A 9,164-nucleotide genomic window follows, 5' to 3' on the forward strand; every position below is an offset into this window, starting at 1 on the left:
CAGTGTGTGAGTGAGAGGGGATAAGGGAGAGAGAACTCTGGTGTCCTTTCTTATAAGGGCACTAACGCCATCACAGGGGCCCCAGCCTCACGACCTCATTTAACCCTAATTACCTATCAAAGGCCTCATCTCCAAATATTGGCTTCAGTAGATGAATTTTGGGGGGACCCAAATGTTTAGTACAAAACACAATCCTCATATCTTTAAAACGTCTTTCTCCTGTGGTTTGTCTCAGAGTCTACATGTGTTCCCTATTGGCTATCGAAACAAACAGAAGTCCCACCTTGGCATTTAATTCTTTAATAATCTGATAGGAACTTACTTTAGCCAGTTTTATACTCACTACCCCCCAGTCTGAATTGTATGGTTCAGTCGCACTGTTCTTTACCTGACATCCTGCCTGTAGTTATTCTTTTCTTACAAACTGGAATATTTACTTGCCATTTTTGTGCCATTTGAGCCCCCTTTCCTTTATGAAATCTTTTCCAGCCATTTCAGGTCATAATTTTGTAAAAATATGGCTTCCACATATTTAAAGAACTCTCAGGTAAGGGAAAGTACTTGTTCTTGTTTGCTCCTGAAGGCAAAGCTAAAGCCAATAAGGCAGTTATGGCCAGGAGATTTTGAGTCCAGCCAGTTATTGTAGCTGGACAGCTAATGGGTTAACGCTGTAAAGTTTAAAAGAAGACTGAAGCCTGCTTCTTGTGAATATTGAACAAAGGATTTCTGTTTTAGAATACTCTCATTTAAAATATATATAGATATAGATATGAATATTTATATATATATCTTAGATTGTATGTTTTCTGAAAGCAAAGATAGTGTTTTACACTTGTATTTTTGCAAAGTACCCTACTTTAAGGTCAAACCCCTGGTGAATGACGATATTTAGGTTTGGGGATGTGTGACAGATTGCTGGAAAGAGAGATTAAATTCCCTAAATTAAATTTCTTAGATTAAATATCCTAAATTGCATTTTTATTTCCTAATATCATCTGCATGGTGAAGTTTTAAGGAAGCACTGAACTTTTGTGTATTAGCTGTCTGGAGACCTGTAGTGTTCATTTATTAGCATGTTCCACCTGTTCTTGTACTTCTTCTGAAAAGATCTTAGCGCATCCAAGACCCCACATTTAAACACCAAGGATGAGCAGGAGGTGGCCAAGAGGTAAAGCCACTGAGGTTGTATGTGAATACAGCTGCCTCTCCTGAACCACAGCTAGCCCTAGCTCTGAAGAGCAAACTCTTCCATAGTGTTTTCTTTTCACAGGGTGTGTGCCATTTTTGTTCTTTAGTAACGTCATATTGTGGGGAGGATGACTTGTCTGATACTGGCCTTGATTAGGTAGAGGAGCTCTGTTGTATGAGGGCTGTAGGAACCATTTTACCACAGTTTGGAAACCACTAGATGGCCAAAACCTTGGAAGTGATACTTTTCTTACAGTAACCTAGATTTTTGCCAGTTGGGTTGAACCACAGAAGAAGAGAGGTTATATGGTCTAGCATTATAATAGATGTGGGGAAACATCTATAAGAGCAGAAAAAGATAATCTTATTTAATGGAACTGAGTCTATTCACCTGCTTAATTTCTGGTGGAAGGGTGAACCATCATCTTTTATTTAATGCTTCTAAAATCATCCTCAGATTTTTGGGCCAACAGCTGCTTTTGTTGACTGTAGAAAATACGTTGTCTTTGTATTTTGAAATTGGGTTGCAAATCTCAACATGAAGTCTTTGGAAATTGTATTTTTTATCTTTTCTTTTTCTTAAGCCAGGAATTGAGTTGACCCTTGTATGTGGAATTTGGAAAAATTTTGTTTTGAGGGAAACATTAATTGAAAGTTAAGGAGTTTTGTTAGAAGAGATCTAGGGGTATATCAATTTGGAGATGTGACCTTTGTGATAAAGATGATAAAAATTCTTATCTCAGTAATCTACCTCAGAACAAACATTGTCCATTGTAAGCTTCTCACCGACTTAAGACCACTTTATCTGAGATAGTGGCTGCTAGACTCTCAGTTCTTACATAGCTTACCCCCGGAAATGTATAGAATATATTGCCTTGTGTAGTTTAACAGAGTGTTTATTTCAAACAGAAACTTTAATTGCTTGGAAACCTGCAGATTTCTGAGATGCCACCTTTACTGCCTAAGATTGATATTTAGCTCTCTGAAAGTGCCCGTTTGACCCCTGTGAAAGGAGCAGGTTTGCGTTTATTCAGTGAGTCAAAGATGAGGTAATTGGTATTTTTATGATTTGAATGGAGGCTTTGTATTTTTGAATTTTCTGAAACAAAGCTGTGTTTGTAAACACATTTCAAAAATATAAATGACACGTTTTGGTGAAGATGTTCACTGAATAGCAAGAAAGTTCAGAAAAAAAGGAGCTTTTGTTAACATTTAATAATAATCTAACTGTTTTGATTGACTATCTCATTGATGTTTAAAGAGTACCTAATTTTTAGAACTTTTTGTATTGCAAATAATCCTCAGACTAGGTTGCGGTAGGAAAATATTTTTTTGGTATCCAATATTCCTATACTAGCTTGGAGTTTTCAACCGTTATGTTGGTTTAGAAGAATGTATCATAAGCAGTGTATTTCGATATAAAAATCGTCTTGGGAAGCTCTAGGAAAGCATTTGTTTAGTGTTCTGATGTAAGATGAACAATTTGCTGTGATATTGGACCAATAACATAGGAATATTTTGGTATGGCTCAGCTGGTTTAGATGTAAATAAACGGTGTAAAAGGGTTCAGGCAAAATCCAAAGTGGGTCTTTAGAGATTGTAAAAAGAAGCGGTTAATTTTATACTCCCCTCTAATTTCTTCTTTTAAAGGCTTGTTGGCTTTTGAATGAAGTTGTCTGTTCTGATATGCAAGTGTTGTTTCCAGAGGAAGTGTATTTTTATCTATTTGTAGTGGTTTTCACTAACCTAGGTGACACTGGAGGGGAAAGTGTTAAATTTTAAATTAATTTTGAAAGCCTGTATGTAAGTGCTGAAAATGTTTTCTACTATTAACTATTTTTGAAAAATTATAAAAATACAAGCCAAAGCTAAAAAAAATCTGAATAGCATAGAAAGCTATATGGTGAAAAACAAGTTCTTCTTGTCATTACTTCCTGTTCCCTATTTCCACTCCCTTGGCAGAGATTTACTCTGTTCAGTTTCTTCTCAGAGTTTTTCATGCATATGCAAGCGATACATAGCTCTTGTTTTTTACACAATAGGGAACAACAGTTTTGCAACTTAACCTTTTCACTTAACAAGAGAGGGTGAGTAGGGGATCACTATATAAAGGGCATTCTTGAGCCCGTATTTATTTTACTAGGATATTTTTATTTCCTAAAATAAGTGTAATGATTTGACCTGTTACAGAAAGTGACATAATTGTACAATATATATGACTTAACGAAGCTAAAAACCCTTTAGAAAACAAGCACTTAAATTAGTTTTATTGAAATAGAAACATTCAGTAAGGTATTAGTTCTTTATGTATAGGCCTTGTGCACAGGGCACACTTTTACATGAATTATTTAACATAATCTTTATAATAACTCTTTGAGGCAGATTTAGTTTTATTCCCTTTTTTGCAGATGAGGAAACAGGCTTAGGTGGTTGAGTAACAGCTATTAAGTGGTGGAATCAGATTTCAAAGGTGATCCATACAATTATGCAGCATTAGCTAGTTATTCAGATTATTTAAAGAAAAACTAGTCTGATGGACAGTTGTGTAATATTCTGTTATCAAATACCACAGTTATTTAATATCAAAATTTGGTGAAGTCATCATTGTTAAAATGTGTTGGGCTTCCCTGGTGGCGCAGTAGTTGAGAGTCCGCCTGCTGATGCACGGGACACGGGTTCGTGCCCCGGTCCGGGAAGATCCCACATGCCGCGGAGCGGCTGGGCCCGTGAGCCATGGCTGCTGAGCCTCCGCGTCCGGAGCCTGTGCTCCGCAACGGGAGAGGCCACAGCGGTGAGAGGCCCGCGTACCGCAAAAAAGTGTTTGTTGGAGGGATTGGCTCTTCCTTGATTCTAAACTCAACAATGTATTAGCATCACCTGGGGAGCTTTTAACAAATGCCTATTCCTGGATCCTGAGGAAATACCCTTCTAATACCAGTTTGCTGAGTGATTTTTTTTAAAATCATGAGTGAGTTGAAGTTTTATTAAATGCTTTCTTTGAATCCATTGAGATCATCAGATGGATTTCCTCCTTTGTTCTGTTCATGTAATAAATAACACTAATTGATTTTTAAATGCTAAATCAAGTTTGTGTTTCTGGAATAAATTCTACCTAGTCATAATGTATCATTTTCATATTACTGAATTTAATTTGTTAAAATTTTGTTAAGGATTTTTATATCTGTATTCATGATGAATATTGAGCTGTAGATTCTTTTCTTTTTTTTGGGTATGTGTCTTTTGTTTCGTCATCAGAGTCACGCTGGGCTCATCTAATGAATTAGGAAGTGTTCCCTTGCTCCTCTTCTATTTTCTGAGAGTGTGTAGAAGTGGTGTTATCTTCCTTATAGATATATAACAATTCACCAGTGAGACCTTCTAGGCCTAGTGTTTTCTATATAAGAAGGTTTTAAATTGTAATTAATTTCTTTAGTTGATTTAAGGCCATTCAGGTTTTCTGTTTCTTCTTGAATCAAGTTTTGTAATGTGTGTCTTTCAAGGAATTTGTCCATTTCATTTGTTATTGAATTTATTGGTCTAACACTTTATTTTTTTCAGATAAAATATTATAGGTTTATTTAAAGCTTAATTCTTACCTTGAGTATACAAAATACAAATTCCACAAAATGTTTTTTTACTTTGTAGTTTACAAATAATGCAAAATAGAAGTTTGCTTAAATTTATATTACATATTTATTATGGCAAGGAACTATATAGAAAAAAATCATTTGTTCTGCTTAAGGCATACTTTGGAATAAACCGTCACATCTGAAACCACAGTGCATGACAGACTGTGTGCATAAAAACGTTAAAGTAAACCAGGTGTATTTACCTGACTTAGGTCATAAATGTAGACTGGAAGACAGAAATAGATTTTCCTTGTCAAAGTATGCAGCAGTTTGAGAACTTTGGCCTCATTTGGTACCTTTAGAACCAAGACTCACCAGGCACCATCGTTTAGGCTATTAAAACACATTTTCTGTACCTGAATTTCTTCCTCCTCTTCTAGGATCGTAGTAATGGCTTTTAGAAGGCAAAGAGAATACAAGGCGATCTTTATGCTTATATTGCATCGAAACAATTCAAGGGATTCTGGTCTTCTCTCCCTTCAACTCAGGGATCTAATTTATACCCTGATATCCACAACATCCAGTCACCCCCTTGGCGTTTTCTAAGTCCAGGAATATATATTCAAGTTGGATTTAGAATTGGAATGATAGAAGATCTAGTCATAGACCCCATCTGTTCTTTGTCGTTTGGTTTCCTCATGTCTCCAGATTATCCATTCACAAGTTGACTTGCTGGAAACTTGACCATGGTTGTAGTGCTTTCAAGCTGGGTTCCTCCCCTCACTGGGAAGACAGTGTGAAAGGCAAAAAATACTGAATTCTCGCCTGGCAGTGTGGGTCATATCCACTGTTTTGGGATTTAAAAGTGCATCTTCATGTGTTAGCCGAGGTGGTCCGACCTCGAAAATGCCTGGTCGCACTTCTGGCACTGGAAGGGGTGGTACCCTGTGTGTTGGCTGTAGTGCCCGGTCAGTTCATCTGAGCGGGCAGATTTCCACCCACAGCCATCCCAGTCACAGCGGCAAGGTTTCTCACCTGTGTGGGTTCGCAGGTGTGCCTTGAGCTGAGAACTCTTCGGGTAGGTTTTGCTGCAGCCTGCGTAATCACAGGTGTGAGTGGCCATCCTTTTCCGGGGCCACGACCTTCTCCCCTTCTTTGGCTGGGGCTCCTCTGGCCTGCAGGAACTGGGTGACATGAGCTCTTGGTAATGGAGCGGTGGGACCTGCAGCTGCATCTCGTCGGGCAGGAAGGGAGGGTAGTTGGGCCTGGGGTGGGGATGGAAGCCTGGGGGTAGCGGCAGGGCAGGATGGCAGTCCCTGCTGCTCAGCAGTTCCTCGGCACCCAGGGTCGGGGTGGTCCTGCTGGGGAGCTGCCGCCCTAGGGGAAAGTCATGTGCAGGCAGCTGGTGGCCATTGCTGAGAGGGGGTCCAGTGCCCAAGTGGGCATCAAGGGGCTGACCAACGGTGCACAGGGAGACAGCCTCCTGCTTGATCTTGGGACATATGCGCACCAGCCCGCTGCTGTAGGGCACCACCACCACCGGGTGGCTGCCGTCCAGGCTGCCTTTGCTAACGCTGATGACCGACGGGCTGTCGTACTCGCTGCCAGGGACACTCAGCGACACCTTCAACACAAACTTGCCCGTCAGCCCGCCACCTGGAGGCTGTGGCTGCTGCAGTGGAATGTACCCTGGATCCAGTTCGGGACACAGAAGCTAGGTCACGAAGCTGCCGGAGGGGCTCACGTCATTGATGTCCACCAGGTTGAAGGGAGCTGTTGGAGGGGGTGCAGACTCCTGGCCATAGAGGAGGCCACCACTCGTGTTGCCCGGCACCACGCCTGGGTCGCTCCCGGTCTAACACTATTCATAATATTCTATTATCCTTTTATTGCATTGGATATGTAGTCATGTTTCACCTTTCCCTCTCAATATTGGTAATTGTGTCTTTTCTCTTTTTCCTTAATTAGTCTATGAGAGAGTTTGTATTTATCCATATATTTTCCATTTACATCATTCTTCATTCCTTTGTGTATATCGGGTTTTCTATTTTGTCTCATTTTTCTTCTGCCTGAAGCATTTTAAAAATTTCTTATGGTATAGAATGCAGACAGTGAATTCTCTTTATTTTTTGCTGCCCTAAAAATTTTTTATTTTGCCTTTATTTTGGAAGGGTACTTTTGCTGGATATAGAATTATGTTGACTTTTTTCTTTTGACAGTTTAAACATGTCTCTCTACTGTGTGTGGTTTTTTTTTTTTTTGGCTTTCATTGTTTTTCATAAGTCTGCAATAATTCTTCTTTGTTCTTTTCTACATAATGGTTTTTTCCCTTTGGCTGCTTTTAAAAGTTCCTGTTTTCAGTAATTTGGTTTTAAGATTTCTATGCCTGTATGTATGTGTGTGTTTGTTTGATATGTATGTTTACAGTTGAAACACTTTAGTCATTGTATCTTCAAATGTTTTTCCCTCACAGACTCCAATTACAACTATGTTGGTTCTCTTGATGTTACTCCACAGGTTACGGAGGTCTTATTATTTTTTTTTCAGCCTTCTTTCTCTTTACAGTTCAGGTTTTTTTTTTTTTTTTTTTTGCGGTGTGTGGGCCTCTCACTGTTGTGGCCTCTCCTGTTGCGGAGCACAGGCTCTGGACGTGCAGGCTCAGCGGCCATGGCTCACAGGCCTAGCCGCTCCGCGGCATGTGGGATCTTCCCGGACCGGGGCACGAACCCGTGTCCCCTGCATCGGAGGCGGACTCTCAACTACTGTGCCACCAGGGAAGCCCTACAGTTCAGTTTTAATAGTTTCTAATATTATGTCGTCACGCTAAGGATCTTTTCTTTTGCAGTGTCTAATTTATTCATCCTATCCAGTAAATTTTTCATTTCAGATACTGTATTTTATTTCTAGAAATCTGTTTTTTTTGGTCTTGCATCTCTTTCTTCAGAATGTTCCTGGTTTTCTTTAAATCAGTGAATAATTTGTAATAGCTGTTTTCACGTCTTTGTTTGCTAATATCTTTGTATTCTAGGCTTATTTGTATTGACAGATTTTTCTTCTGGTTATGGGTCACTTTTTTTTTTTTGCATCTGCACATGTCTGGTAAATTTTGATTAAATTCTGAACATTTTGAATCTTACACTATTGAGTGGATTTTGTTGTCTTTTTATTGATTGATTTGATTGATTGATTGGCTGCGTTGAGTCTTCGTTGCTGCCTGCGGGCTTTCTCTAGTTGTGGCAGGCGGAGGCTACTCTTTGTTGCAGCACACAGGCTTCTCATTGCGGTGGTTTCTCTTGTTGTGGAGCACGGGCTCTAGGCGCATGGACTTCAGTAGTTGCGGCATGTGGGCTCAGTAGTTGTGGCGCGCGGGCTCTAGAGCGCAGGCTCAGTAATTGTGGCCCACGGACTTAGTTGCTCCATGGCATGTGGGATCTTCCTGGACCAGGGATCGAACTCATGTCCCCTGCATTGGCAGGCCAAGTCCCAACCCCTGCTCCACCAGAGAAGTCCCTTTTGTCTTCTTTTAAATAATACAGGACTTTGTTATGTCAGGAGATTGAGTTACTAGAGGTGAACTCAGTCATGTGTCGCTTTTAAGCTTTGTTAGAGTGGGTATAGTGTAATTTTTATGCCAAGAATAGTTTTCCTTGTTACTAAGTCATAACCCTTCTGAGATATTTATTGAATTCCTTGAGTTTTCAATGTTTATGTTCCACTCTCACTGCTTCCAACTTTTAAGACATCTCCCAGTCCCATTTGAGCTCTGGGAGTTGTTGAACTTAAAATTCCCTGCTTATTTTTGCCTTCCTTTGTGGAGTTTTGCCATATTGTGTGATTTCCTGTTAGTAGCATACTCAAGGGGACCCCATGAAGATTTCTGGAGCTCTTTTTCTATATAGCTTCCTCATCTGGATCTCTGCCCCACAAATTCCAGCTGCCTTTGCTTCCTTGAACTCTAATCTTTATCCCTTCAACTCATTGATAGCACTCTACTCTACTTGAGATCCCCTCCCTGCACAATGATCTGCAAATTGACTTTAGGCAGGAAACCAGGATGATGGTAGAATTCATGTAGTTTGTTTTCCTTTTCTCAGGGATCGTAGTCTTACATGGTTTTTTTTCCAGCATCTGGAAGCAGACATTTAGCATATATTTTCCAATTTTCTGATTGTTTGCAGTGACAGGTTAAATTCAGTCACAGTTACTGTGTCATGGTTGAAATCAGAAGTCCCCTTTTCTTCTTAGGAAGGTAAATGTGGCTAGTAGAAAATGTGTAACAGAGAGAGTGGAGGCAGGCTTCTTTTTTTGCAGTATGCGGGCCTCTCACTGTTGTGGCCTCTCCCGTTGCGGAGCACAGGCTCCAGACGCACAGGCTCAGCAGCCATGGCTCATGGGCCTAGCGGCTCC

At 40.1% G+C, this 9,164-nt stretch overlaps 1 protein-coding gene and 1 pseudogene across 7 annotated transcripts in view; one reads left to right on the forward strand and one right to left on the reverse strand.

Annotated features, from left to right (window-relative positions):
- TCF12 (transcription factor 12) overlaps positions 1-9,164 on the forward strand; it is a 399,044-nt gene that overhangs the window by 16,020 nt on the left and 373,860 nt on the right. The gene's annotated exons all lie outside the window — the stretch shown is intronic.
- Positions 5,617-9,164, reverse strand: part of LOC102989467 (Krueppel-like factor 4) — a 115,234-nt pseudogene continuing 111,686 nt past the window's right edge.

This window comes from Physeter macrocephalus, chromosome 11 (genome assembly GCF_002837175.3).
Source record: "Physeter macrocephalus isolate SW-GA chromosome 11, ASM283717v5, whole genome shotgun sequence".
Lineage (NCBI taxonomy): Eukaryota > Metazoa > Chordata > Mammalia > Artiodactyla > Physeteridae > Physeter > Physeter macrocephalus.